The 14,488-nt window shown below is 47.6% G+C and overlaps 1 long non-coding RNA gene and 1 pseudogene across 1 annotated transcript; one reads left to right on the forward strand and one right to left on the reverse strand.

Moving 5' to 3' along the window:
- Nucleotides 1-78: 78 nt before the first annotated feature.
- Nucleotides 79-4,843, forward strand: LOC100484076 (annotated as a pseudogene).
- Nucleotides 4,844-9,481: 4,638 nt separating this feature from the next.
- On the reverse strand, nt 9,482-13,817 carry LOC117802394. The gene is made up of 3 exons (XR_004625759.1): nt 12,786-13,817; nt 10,853-10,978; nt 9,482-10,571 (listed from the first exon to the last, which is right to left on the reverse strand). It is a non-coding gene; the product is annotated as an uncharacterized LOC117802394 (long non-coding RNA).
- Nucleotides 13,818-14,488: the final 671 nt, after the last annotated feature.

Below are 14,488 nucleotides of genomic sequence, written 5' to 3' on the forward strand. Positions count from 1 at the left end.
GAGGGCGTGGCACATGGGTCCCAGGAGAGCAGGGCTTCCCTCTTGCCACCTGGCTTTGATGTTGGCCACACCTCTTCCATGGCAGCTTGGCTAGCGCTGGTGGGTCCGCACATTCCACTCAACCCCCCCGGGCTGTCCGGAGGGAAGAAGACCATGATTGATCCGAGGATCATCACTACCCTGATGACTCCTGAAACAGGTGGACCCCTGACGGGAGGTGATGGGTCATCCATGGGGGCTTCCCTAGTTGCTTCAGGGAATGGGGGCAGGGAGCCCCTGATGCCACCTTCTCAGCCCGCCAGTCCGCCGGAAGTGGTAGGGCCAGGCATCCTGTCAAACAAGACCCCTTCTCTAGAACGCCTCTTCCATCAAAGCCTCCCTGGTGTGTCCTCCATCCCCACACTCCCATGGCAGTGCTCCAGCACCCCACCTCGCCTCACCTCCTTTGGGGGGGGTGGATTTCTTTTATTGTGGTAAAATACACATAACAGAAAACTTACCACTTTAACCATTTCTCTGTACACACTTCGATGGCATTAAGCACTTTCACGGTGTTGTGCAGCCGTCAGCACCGTCCATCTCCAGAACTCTTCATCTTCCCAAATTGAAACTCTGTCCCCATGAAACACTAACTCCCCTTTCCCCCTCCGCCCCAGCTCCTGGTGACCTCTAATCTACTTTTTGTCCCAGTGAATTTGCCTATTCTAGCAAATTCATTACCTCATGTATTACCTCATGTAATTGGGATCACACAGTATTTGTCCTTTTGTTTTGGGCTTATTTCACTTAGCATCATGTCTCATCCACATTGCAGCAGGTGCCAGGATGTCCTCCCCTCACCCTTTCTATGGAGAGTCTGCTCTACCACAGTCAATGCCACTGACACTCACCCTCACCATCACAGCCCTGCTGACTGAAAACAGACAAACTTACCTTCATTCAGCCCATGCTTTTAAATCGTTTTTGAATTGCAAGAGCATCAAAAAGCATTTGCACATCACAGTTTGTGTGTGTGGAAGCCATGCTGTGTATCGGCTCTGCAAGCTTCTTGGGAAGGAAGCAGGTTCTTGGGCCCTGGCACCGACCCCACAGCTGGGACCCACTGGTTGGCGGCTCCCTGCCAAGTGCCCTGTGCTGTTCTCTAGGAGCCCCAAACCCCACACTGCTCATCAGGAGAGGAAAGCACCATTAGTTGCCCCGCTCTGGCCAACCACACAGGGTGGGGGTGGGGGGGGTGACCAGAATAACCAATGGTCCCTGACAGTCTTTGGAGTTCACAGATCTTCTCCCACTGCTCCTGTCGTGTAACCCCCAGCAGCACTGCAAAGGCAGTGGGACGAAAACCCTTCTTCTGTAGGAATAACTTGCTTCTCATGCATGCCACATGCCACGAACCCAGGCCCCTAAGGTCCCAGGCTGGCCCAATTCAAAGGGAATCAGGAGTGCCTAGGGATATCTGAATGGTTGCCTGAATGTGCAGAGAGAGTAGAGGCCACACTGCAAGCCAGACTGGTATCAGGAATCCAAGCAAACATGAACCATGTGGCTGCCTTTGCAGTCAAGGGAGCCTTTCTCCCTCTCTCCCCTCCCCCGTCTTCTCTTTCCTCCCTCCCAGGGCTGAGAAGTCTGGAACTCCACAATCTGCTGCTCTGGAAGGGGGGGGGGGCGGGGAGGAGACAGTGAGTTGCCATGGTGATGGCAGCCAATGAGAGATTCTCTGTTACTAGGGGAGGGGAGCCCTCTGTCTCAGTCCCCTTTACTGACTAATATGAGATGGGGGCTGGAGTGGGAGGACAGGACATCACAACCTGAGAGCTGAGACCAAGGTGGGGGAAAAGAGAAATGCTGCCTTATTTCTAGAGTTATTTAGCTACTATTTGAGTACTCCACTGTGATGGACTCTGTGTGTGTGTGTGTGTGTGTGTGTGTGTGTGTGTGTGTGTGTGGTGTGTATGTGTGTATGTATGTAAATCTCACTACAGCCCTGTGAGAAAGGGACTCGCCACCCTATTTATACAAGAAACAGAGTCAAATAGTCAAGGTAACTTGCGCACAGCCTCCCATAAAGCGGTGAGACCCAGACTTGAATTGGCGGGGGCTAATATTGGGAAAAGGGAGAGTAGGCAAGCCATATACAGCTCTGCCTGCCCAGGCTTACCATACGGGAGAGTCCCAGAGCTTCCCCAAGATGGCATAATGCAGTACAGTGATGGAACAGAGAAAGAAATACAGTTATTTTAGGGGAAACTGTCAAGCATCAAGTCCAAAGGTTAAAGAGTGGGGAGAGCAATCACCAAGGTCAAAGCCCAGAGGTTAAGAGGGGTGGGGTCACCATCAGAGAACAGATGGTGGGGAAGGAGATGGGCAGCGTGTTCCCTACACCTCAATGTCCAAAGCTGTCTTGAGCTCTGCTGAGGAAGGTGGGTGAGCAGAGGCCAACCCTGGGCCTGCCACATCGGCTGTGGGGGAGCGAGCTGCCTGTGAGCAGTACATTAAATGCAGCAGCTGGACTTTAGTCAAAGGGACACAGGGCCCATGAGGAGCAGACCGGCAATGTCGCTCTGCTGATTGTCACTTTCCACAGCTCAGGGTGCACCGTGGCAATGGGCGCAGGTGGCCATTCCCTGAACCCATGCCTGCTGCCTGGCTACACTATGGAACTCCATTCATTTACCTCTTCCCAGGGTAGAAACATGAATGTCTAACGTGTGGGGAAGGGGGCTCCGCATCTTCCTATTGAGGCTGAAGTGTGGAAAGAAGCAGCAGCATAAAGGATTGATTTTCCAGAAGCCAGGTGTGTAAGGGCAGTCCCTGTTCAATGATTGGACTCACCCATAACTCAAGCTCACAGCCCCTGGGACCCAGAGGACAGTGTCCAGGCCCCAAAGGGACTCTGCCTGCCACAGAGGTAGTTCTATTATAAGGCCAGCAGCACAGCCACCGAGGGGACCCTCAACAAGCTTCTGGTCGCTTTCCAAACTTCAGGAAATGCAGTCCTTGCCTCACACAAGAATTCAGAATATCTGGTCACTGCACGCACAGGCTGCGACACTCACACCAACGCAATTTTTAAAAACTGTGTGTCTTCAATGAGCTTTTATTTTCTGCCTTTATTTCAGGGGGAGACTAGAGTTTGGGAGATTTCTTCTACAGAATTTATTGAATTGAATAACGTCAGGTATTTACTTAAAACAAATAAAAACGTGTGCACCATGTAATTTTTTAAAATGTGAGCAATGCTATTTCACTTGAAGAGTGGCTCCTGTGATTCATGCACGCTCGTGACACCAATAACTTAGATTTTTTCAATCAAGTGAAACACAAATAAAACTTACCCAGTTCAAATCTAGGCAATGTTGGATTGCTGAACCTGTTTATTTATGCCGATCATTAGATTTGTAAACTAAATTGTAATGGTTAATATTTAGAACAACAATGTGTGATGTTTATAAAAACAATATATATTAAGGGAGCTAAAACGTGTAAGTCCCTTGGAGTAGTGCCTGACACAAAGTATGTGCCTAATAAACGTTAGCTATTACTTCGGTTGAATTCAAAAGTAGACTACCTGTGAGTTTGCAAGTAACAGAAGCCGGTTTCAAACTTAGAACACGAGCATTTATTTCAAAACTGAACAGTAAACACACAGACACACCCCATCAGAATGGGCACGACGAGCGTCCACCTCCCAGAAGAAGGCACTGTGGCCAAGACTGTTGCAGGGGACCTGAACCAAACTGTCACCTTCAGAATGTGGGCAAAGCCCCAAGTGAGACCTCTCCCTCTCGGGTGGCACAGCCCACCTCGAAGGTTCTACTAAAAGGAGCAAGACAGATCAAAGCCTCCCAAAAAAACAATGTGATGCTTTAACTCCCTGATTTCGCCGGACCCTCAAGAAGATAACAAGATTGAAGTGTGAAAAGAGAAGCAAGCTGCCCTTACTTGCCGAGGCCACATTCACGGTCCGCGGGGACTTGGGCAGCACAGTTATGCACCATGTAAGAGAAGCCTGAGTGAAGTTTCCAGCGAGGATAATGCCACAGGGGACCCTTCGCCTGTATTGGAACATTACCTTGAAGAAACCGACAGCTACAGACTGACTGGTTTAGCCAGAGGTGGCGACGACGCCTCTGATTTCAAGAGGAATAATGCCAAGGCAGTAGGAGTAGCTTCTCTGCAGACTCCCTTTGTTACTTTGGATGCAGCTGTTAAGATAACCAAGAGGCGTGTAAATGCCACTGAACATGTCATCCTTCCCCGACTGGACGCGCCCTTGCTTGTACCATCACAGAGTTGGAATCCAGGCAGTGAGACTTCTACAGGTCAAAGAAAATACAGAAGAAAAAGATTCTCCAGGAAAAATCTGAGCAGGACGTGGGGCAGTGGAGGGTAGCTGGAGAGGTGATGGCACCCGCTAATCTCCTGGCTGGTGAGAAACACAAGACCCTTCTGTCCGGAGAGTCTCTCCTGCTCCGCTTCATTCAGAAGTCCTCGCGCGGAGCATCTGAACTCGCGGTGCGTGAGTTCGGTCTGGGCGGCTCTTTACTGTTTTCATCTAGGAATTTCACAGGTTGTAAAAATTTCTTGGGTGTCCATTGATGGCATTCCATTTGCAGAATCATAATTCCGCAACCATTTGTCACAGAAGAGATTCGTGGAACTTGTAGAATTTATTCTGTCCAAATATTACCCCAGTCCATGTACATCTGGGTTACAAGTGACCTGCTTCCAGGCACATGAGGAGATGGTCCTTGAGAAACAGCAGCGGCCTCGGGGCAACACCTGTGGGCCAACTGCCCTGCAGCGCCCCTGCCCACTCGTGCACCCTGGCACCATTCCCTGAGACCCTGAGACCGCTGCAGCCACCCCTGTGTGACCCTGGCACTTCTCTCCGCAAGCTTTACAAAAAACTTCACTTACTTTTCCTTGCATGACAGGTCTCTGCCCGGTTTGTCTCAGAAGCGGCTCTGCCAACTTAAATGTGACTGTGGTACACACAGTAAAATAACTTAAAAATGAATTCTTCCTGGGCACCTGGGTGACTCAGTTAAGTGGCTGCCTTGGGCTCAGGTCATGATCTCAGGGTCCTTTGATAGAGCCCTGAACTGGGGCTCTCCCCTCTCTCAAGGTAGAGTCTGAGATTCTCTTCACCGCCCTCCCTGGCATGTGTGCTCGCTCTCTCTGTCTCTCAAAATAAATAAATAAATCTTTTTAAAAAAAGATGAGTTCTTCCTTTTTTTTTTACTAACTTATCATAAGAGTAACAGTCAATGTGCTTATGCTCAGATCTACACATGGGATTGTCATCCAAAAGAACTTTCTCTGCAGACACAGAAGAAGGGGGTAGGCTTCTCTCCCAACCCCACCCCCCCTTCATATATTAGTGTTAGATTTTTTCAATCAAGTGAAACACAAATAAAACTTAGATTTTACAAATAAGCTTAATGAGATGATTGTTGGAATTTGGGAGTAGTAATTAATACATGATTGCCAAGGAAAAAAAAGAAAATGAGCAAAAGTATGAAGAGACATTTCATCAATGAGAATATACAGACAACGAATATACACAAGCAAAAATGCTTAACATTACTGGCGATAAGGGAGATGCAATTTAAGACCACAATGAGATTAGAACAAGTAAAATAAAAAATGACACTATCAAATGCTGGTGATGATGAAGAGAAACCTGAACTCTCATACACAGCACAGCCACCCCAGAAAGGAGTCTCTTAATTTCATTAAATAAACAAAACATGCAATCACCATATAACCCAGCAATTGCACTCCCGGGCATTATTCCCAGAGAAATGAAAACATGTTCACAAAAAAACGGGTAGTACACAAATGCTCATAGCATCTTTATTTGTAATAACCCCAAACAACCAAAATGTCCCTGGAGAGGTGATCAGTTAAACAACAGTAGTACACCCATGCCATGAAATGCTAACCGCACTAACCGAGGTCGCACCTTGGATGTACATAACAACGATGCATCCCAAAGACTAACGCTGAGTAAAACACAGCCAGTCTCCAAAGGCTACAGGCTGTATGATTCCACTTGCAGAATATTCTCGAAATGACAAAATCATAGAGGTGAAGGACAGATTGGGAGCTGCCAGGGATCAGGAACGGTGGGAGGAGGGGTAACTAGATAAGGGTGGCAGTAAGGAGATGCTTACGGGTGGACTAGTTTTGTATTTTGATTGCAAATCTACACACATGATGAAATGGCACACAGTATAGCAATGTCAATTTCCTGGTTCATGCTGTACTACAGTTATGTAAATTATAACCATGGGGGAAACAGTGAGGGGTCCATGGGACTTTCCTGTACTACCCATGCCACTTCCTCCAGATCTAGAATTATTTTCTCTCTCTGTCACTGTCTCTGTCTCTCTCCCCTCTCCGCGAATGTGCTTCCTTCTTTGCAGACTACTGTCTGCTGCTCCATGCCTGTAGCTGCCTCAGAGCCATGAAGGACCCCACTGCCTTCTGGTGGAGCTGGTATGCTTTGCAGATATCAGTGGATATCTGACAAGGCCATGGCCATTACGTGCTGACTCCTGCAGGCCCCCGGTTATCCAGTAGTACCACTCCATGTTCTGCCCCTTGGGGACATGGCCTTGTCTGGGGCCCTCTAGAAGCACTCCTGGGGGGAGAATGGACAGGAACTGGCTGTGGAGCGTGAAAACCTTCTGAATGGAGCCAGCAGCTTCTGAGCGTGGATCTGGGCTTGCCTCAGGGACTAAGAAGCCCTGCGGAATGGATTTGTGTTGCTCTAAAGACCCTGTGACGTTTTCCTGGCAGCATAATGCCTGTAAAACCTCGATTGGCAGCTCACTGATTTAATTTAGGGAGACTGGATTTGCTGGAAGACTTTTATAGACAGCTTGCTAAACTGGACAGCCAGAGGCAGGCCAAGTCTGGGGGGGGGGGCTCAGTTTCTCAAAAGGACCCCCAAGGGCTGTGCCTGGGGTCTCTGTTTAGTGTTTTCTTCTTAAGGTGTAGAGGGCAGTGGGGACTGTTTTACCTCATCAGCCCAGGGGAGATCCCAAACCTGGTCTTAAAGTATGCCTCACAGCAGCAAGCATCACCACCTCTGCCCAGCCCAAAGACCCAGCAGACCGACTCAGAGAAAGCATCAAAGGATCAGGTTCCCCAATGCCTCTGGAGTGTCCCAGGTGTCCTCTTTCCAAGTGCCAGGACCTCACTGTTTCAAAATCAGTGCACGGAATTGAGTTGTTGATGCCGGTTGCTGTGGAGTGTGAAGTGCTACAGCTCAGAAGTCCACTTCAAGAGTGGACTCAAGTGGTCTCGGCTCCTATCCCATCAGCAGAAAGGATTCTCAGGAGCAGAGCTGCATAACTGACCTGTGTCCCCCCCCCCTCCACTGTAAGGAGGGCAGCCACAGACTGGTTCATGTCTCCATGCCCCTTCCTGAGGTCCCAGGGAGCAGCCAGCACAGTCCCATGTCCTTCAACGTGGCCTTTCAAGCCTGCTACAGCCTCAGCCTCAGGAGGAAAATTGTCCACGTCTCCAGAACAGTGACACTAACTTCACCAGCTGTTTCAGTCTATGCCTCACTAATACTCCTCCCTGTCCCGGGATGGTGGGACCCTTATTGTTTCCAAGCCCTGAAAAGGCCTACTTTGGTGATGGTTGTGTGCAAGTTTGTTTCCTGACACCAGGTTGCATCTTTTTCAAAGTCTTTTGGTTGCAAATGAACAGGAAACTACTCCAAGTCACCTCATGCATAAACAGGAAGTTCATTCAAGTTTACAGGAATATCACATGGAAACCAACACAAAGGGACAGCTGGGCTGGGACTTGGAACTGGAAGCCAACAGGATCTGAGCAGACTTCCGCCTCCCTCACTCTCTCCCCCTCTCCCTCCCTCCAACTCCTTCTCTCTCTCCTTCCCTTTCCCTCACTCTCCTTCTCTTCCTCCCTTCTCCTCCCTCCCTCTTCTCTCCCTTTCTCCCTTCCTCTGTGCCTCTGTCACTCTCTCCCTGCCTCCCCTTTCTGTATGTGGCTGTGCATCCTGCCCCCAGCACCCTGTGCTCACACAGGTCCACACCTGCATCCATCTACAAGGCTATTTCCTTCCATCTCCATGACAGACTCTGCCTTCTGAGCACTGGCCATCCCATGTTTCTTAAGGTGAGAGACAGACGAACACCTCTTTCAATCCCAATTTCAAATATCCAGGCAAGAGAATCCATCTGGCCCGGTTTCAATCAGGTGTGCATGTCTAATGTCACGGATGGGTCGGGGGCTGGGTTGCCTAGTATGACTCTGCATGGGTTCTGTTCTCAGAGTACAGCATTGTGTAGAGCTAAGCAGACATCCCACATGGCTACTCCACTAAGGTTAGGGACCAATCATGAAACAGCAATATCATGCTCATTGCAAAAAGGTCTTTGAACGAAAAGGTAACTGCCAATGGCAGAACACTTATATTGGATTAGGCAAAAGAAGAAAAAAAGCTGGGGACAAGAGAATATTTGCTTTTTGCATTTCATGCCCCTCCCTAGCACTAGAGCTATTTCCTCCCCCAGTGCAGGACTCCCAGGGGCTGAACCTCTCAGAGGGATGCCTCCTCTGGGGTCACAGCAGGGAACTAAGAGATGTACCTCTAACACAGACCATGAGGAGGGTTGGGTACTGGAAGACAAGGGGCTATAGCAGTCAGGCATCCAGTTTTGCCGGCTGCATGCTTGTCTGTACATGGAAGGTGCTGGAACCAGGAGAAGGAATCACCTCTGGGGTCATCTTGGCAGATTCCCTCCCTCAAGAATGCAGAGAGGATGGGAGCTGGGAGCTGGGGGGGTGGGCAGGCAACTAATACCTCCCCTACAGAATTTAGGTTTAAGGGACAGTAGGGACTTGGAAGACTGTAAAGGTAGGTTAAAAAGAAAGGCAAAAAAGGAAGAAATACATTCAATCCTGCCACAATAACAAAAAGCCACAGTGAATTTCATTCATGTAGTTTAGAATCTGTTCAGTGTCTTCAAAAATATATTAGATCAATGAATAGTCCAAATTCAAGCAAAGTAATCTTGAAGATGTATGAGCCCATGAAAAATCAATTTGTATCCAAATCCAAGGAAATTAGAAATACCCATAAGCAGAATGCCAATAACATTTTTATATTCTAGCAAAATAAATAAGACCTCAAAGGAAAATGGAAACATAAATTGGAGGAGGGGCGATGGAGGAGGATAGAGATTTTGAGTTAATTGGAAAATATAATCAGAAAGATTATATTTCAATGTGTTTACTTTCTAGAGAGAATAAATATTGGTTTGGAAACAACTCACATTTTAAACTGACTTTTTTATTTTCTAGAAAGAAATTGGCTTTTTCTTATGTAGACAGATTTTTCTTGATTAAACTTGAATTGTCATATACAATTTCATTTATTTGAAGCTCTAGGAAAGACAAATCTCATCCGAAGAGATAGAAAGCAGATTGGGGTTGCCTGAGGCTGGGCAGGGGTGGGGATCATACCGGGAGGGGACAAGGGAAATTTGGGGTGACAGACATATTCCATATCTTGGTTGTGTTAGTGATGGGTGTGGGTTTATATATTTGTCAAAACTCACTGAACTTAAAATGAGTTTATTTTATTGTTGGTAAATCCATACCTCAATAAATCTGATTAAACAACAACAACAACAACACTGTGTGGGAATGACAAGAAGAATCACCATAAAGAATAGCATCTTCCCCCAAAGCTGGGGCATTGGTGGGTTTGTCTTCCTGCAATCAAACAGGTGTGCCCCTTCCCTCTCTACAAAGGAAAGCAGGAACAGGGAGAATCAAGAGAGGGTCTCTCAAGGAGATGGTGATGGGCTCGAGTTTGGATGATGGAACTGGATGGAGGGCCAGGGTGGGGAGGGCATTCTAGGCTGAGAGATCAGCACGAGTGAGGCAGCGGCTGTCCTGAGTGGTGTATTCAGAGAACTATTATAGTAAAATCAAAATGCAGTTGAACAAACACAACTTGTGACAGGCAACCAATGTTCCTGGATGAAAATCCAAGACTTTCTTATTTATTCTCACTCTTCTCGGTTCCTAGAGCAGCCTCAATTCAAGACTTAGTGTGTCCCGGGGCACCTGGGTGGTTCAGTTGGTTAAGCATCTGACTCTTGATCTCAGCTCAGGTCTTGATAAGAGGGTTGTGAGTTTGGGCCCAGCGTTGGGCTCTACGCTGGGCTTGGAACCTACTTTAAAAAAAAATTATTGTGTTCCATAAAGATTTCCAACTTTGTTAGAAGTTACCACCTCTGTCTCCCTCCATCCTGGGGATGTTTGGGGCTGGGGTCAGCTCCTCTCCAGCACTCTGCCTTTCTTTCTTCCTATCCTCCCAGAATGGGGTGGGGTGTGGGAAGAAGGGTCTTCTGAGGATGCTTCAGTCATGATGATGCATCGGATCTTCTCTGGGCCTCGCAGGTGTTCAGAGCTGACTTTTTCCTTTGGAGCACTCTGGAGGGTTCTTCAAAGAGCCCCCAACCCCATTTCTGGCCTTTCTTGCCTGCAGCTCCCTTCTGGTTGGTGGGTGGGTGCCTCTGTAACGGATTGCACTATAAGCCCCTGGGCAAGGGAGGTACACACCAGCTTCTCTGTGTTAGGGCCCCTCTCTCTCAAGGTGGCCCCCTTGGGTGCAATCTGAGATAACTCCAGGAAGTTCATCACTGAGACGACATCAGGAGCTCAGGAAATTCTCCCATGCACTTTGCTCTGACAAGCGTGTGGGTTCAGGCTGTACCTGATGCAGGAGCCTCTCTCCTCCACCGTCAGAGGTACCCACCAAGTGTGGACCCTCCCAGTCTGATTCTGCAAGCATTACCTCTGGGTTCCAAAGGTCACGTGGGAAGTATTCCAGGTGGTCCCTGAGGAATTCCTTTCCTTGGTCTTGGGATAAGAGAAAGGCACCTTCATTCTCCATGGTGGTGGAAGCATGTGGGTGGGAGACCTGGAAGGATTGGAAGGGAGGGTGGAACCCACAGCATCCCAACAACACTCCTCAAAGAAATCGTCCCTCTAACCTCGGGCCTATCCTTTGGTTTCCCAACTTCTCTTACAGATTGAAAGAAGGTGGTGAGCTGAGGATGGGAAAACAAGGCATCAGTGTCCTTTACTTTAACTTGAACTTTCATTTGGGTCCCACCTCCTCACCTTAAAATGCCAGAGTGTTTGGCCCTATTTTCTTGGAATCCCAGCCTGAAACAATACCAGCAACATTGCTATGTACTGATTCCTACAAGTGTTGGGTACTCCGCTAAGTTCTTAACATAGATTAGCTCATTTAATTTTCAGAATAAGCCTATAGGGCAGGAATGGCTATTATCATTTTACAGATAAAGAAACTGAGTCTCAAGGAGGTTAACTAACTTGGCCAAGATCATATTGCTACACACAGGAGCCAGACAATGAGCCAAGGTTTCCTGGCTCCAAGACTCCGTGTTGCACCAAATGCTTTGTGTAGGTTGATATTATGAAAACAAAATCCACAAATCCAAAAGGCTTCAGGTAGCTCACAATCCAGATAGTGCAGGTAGTGACCCTGTTCTCCTAGGCCACCCTCTCCTGCTCATCTTTCCTGCCCCTTTAGGACGCCCCCTGCCTTTTCCATCCCTCTTACTCCTCTCTGGCCTCAAGCAGAATGTTGACATGAAATGTTCACCATGTATTTTACTTCCCTGTCTCTGCATTAGACTGTGAGCTTCTTGAGGGCAAGGACTGATGAACTTGTTATCTTCTGTGGGTCTCACTGCCTGACAGGGTCTCAAAAACTATGGGATTAAGGAAGGCATGAATAAACCATGAATAAATGACAAGGAATGAACTGACTTCAGAAATTGCAATCTTTGCACAAGAACTTGGTCAAGCACTTGATACAAGGGGTTCGTAGGTGTTCTCTGGGAGGGACAAAGGAAGTTGGGATTTAAGCTCCCAGCCTGTAAGATGACAGGGTTGAGCTGGGTCACATCTAAGCCCCCTTCCCTAAGGCCTTTCCAGGGCTATCATTGTGGCTCTTTTTTTAAAAAAAAATATTTTATTTAGTTATGGGAGGGAGAGAAGGAGAAGAGGGACAGGGACAAGCAGACTCTGTGCTGAGTGCAGAGCCCTATCCGGGGCTCAATCCCAAGACCCTGAGATCATGACCTGAGCTGAAATCAAGAATCTGTCACTTAACCAACTGAGCCACCCAGGCGCCCCTCACTGTGGCTCTTAAGGAGTCCAGAGAGAAGAAAGAAGGAAGACAGTACACTGCATCTGTCTGCTCCCTTCTTTCTTTTGACTGGGTGGTACATTTCAACAAAACACATGTACAGGTGTTGGGGATCAATCCAGCAGGCTGTGAGCCCAGGATGTACCAGGAACATCCCAGGAAGAGGGAAGCAGAGAAGGAGGAAGGTTTGGGGACAGAGGCAGTAGATGGATTCATTCTAAGGCAACAGAAGCAAACTTTCACGACTTCATGGGTATGTGTTTCAAGTTCTGAACAGCTACCCAGCAGATGAGCTGTTAGGATCTGTCATAATTTAAGTCCTGCCTTCATGGATTCTGAGGAAGGCTACAGAGGAGTACAGAGGGGAGCCTGACAGGCCAAAGGAAATAGGACCCATCTCAGAGGTCTTTCAAAGAAGGACTCATTACCATTGTATCATTTGGCCATTTCCCTAACAGAGCTGACCTAGAAATGGAGAGATCAGAAGCCACTGTCAACACCATGTTTAATGTTCAAAAAACATCACAAGCCACCTCTGGGCATTTACCTCAGCTCAAATCAGAGCTCACCATCTTGGGCCTTCTTCAGCCTGTGGGCATGCACTGTCCACCTGGGGAGAGACTTACTTGTAAGGAACACAATGAATGCTGTCCCTGGGGGAAGGAGGCCTCCAGTCACAGAAAGCATGACATCATCCTGCCTGCTGAGACTCTGAGGACTCCAATGACGCCTTCAGCTCCCCAGGGATGACTCCAATGCCCATGAGTGGCTGTAATTCTTTAAGTAATGAGCATCATGGCTGTGGAAGTCAAGCCATTATTGTCATTCTGTCCTCATACAGAGAATAACCTCACTGGGTTAGGGGCTGTGGGAAGAGAGGAAAGGGAAACCTGCTCCTGATCATACCTGGACCCTCCTTTGAAACCTTCAGTGGCTCCCCAGCACCTACAGGACAAAGTTCAAATCTCTCTGTGTGTCCCCAAGGCTTTCCATGCACACCACTGTCCCCTCCTGCCCCTTACCCCTGACATACACACACACACAGACCCACCCTACACACTGAACTCCTTTCAACTCCTGCAACAAAATACAGTTGGCTCCCCAAAGTTGCCATACAACTCCCAGCCACTCACCTTTGAATATGCTGTCCTTGCTCATGGAGGGGGGTGACTTCCCACCATCTCTCTGTCTGGCTAGCTCCTATTTATCTTTTAAATCCCAGCACACTTGTCATCCCTTCTGGGAGGTTTTCTCTGACTCAGGAAACAGTTGTTCTCACCCCTGTGTTTCCCAAAGCACCTGAGAGAGACAACAATTTAGAACAGCTAACACGAGAGCTGGATATGAATCTAGAATTTTTAAATGGGAACCCATGGGAGAGTGGAATTCTTAAATGATAGGAAGCACACAGTACAATTTCAGATATAGAAATATGAACGTAGAGGAGGTATTTTGAGTGCAGGAGGGTTTTACTGTCGTCCTCATTTTACATCATTGTACAGCCACCCTGCCACTCTGCACTTTTTTATTACAAGGCTCAGGATTTTCTTTTCTTCTTTTCTTTTCTTTTTTTTTTTTAATTTTTATTTTTTTTTATTATTTTTATTTTTTTTTAAAGATTTTATTTATTTATTTGACAGAGAGATAGAGACAGCCAGCGAGAGAGGGAACACAAGCAGGGGGAGTGGGAGAGGAAGAAACAGGCTCATAGCAGAAGAGCCTGATGTGGGGCTCGATCCCATAACGCCGGGATCACGCCCTGAGCCGAAGGCAGACGCTTAACCGCTGTGCCACCCAGGCGCCCCAGGATTTTATTTTCTAATTTTAAAAGTAATACATGTTCATTATAGCATTTTTTAAAAATATGGATTTACAAAGTTAGAATACTAAAGTAGTTTATAATTCTTTTTTTTAAAGATTTTATTTATTTATTTGACAGAGAGAGATCACAAGCATAGGGAACAGCAGGCAGAGGGAGAGGGAGAAGCAGACTCCCCACTGAACAGGGAGCCCTATGTTAGACTTGATCCCAGGACCCTGGGATCGTGACCTGAGCCAAAGGCAGACACTTAATCGACTGAGCCACCCAGGCATACCAAGTCATTCATAATTCTTGCTCTCAGTTACCTTTGTACAAGCAGAGAGCAGTGCACCACCCTAGAGACTGGCAAGCTGCCACACTTGTTTCTGATGGGGTCGGTTGCACAAAACGCAGAACAAAGACACTTCAGTGAAGAAGCAAAATTCCTA

This window comes from Ailuropoda melanoleuca, chromosome 5 (genome assembly GCF_002007445.2).
Source record: "Ailuropoda melanoleuca isolate Jingjing chromosome 5, ASM200744v2, whole genome shotgun sequence".
Classification (NCBI taxonomy): Eukaryota; Metazoa; Chordata; class Mammalia; order Carnivora; family Ursidae; genus Ailuropoda; species Ailuropoda melanoleuca.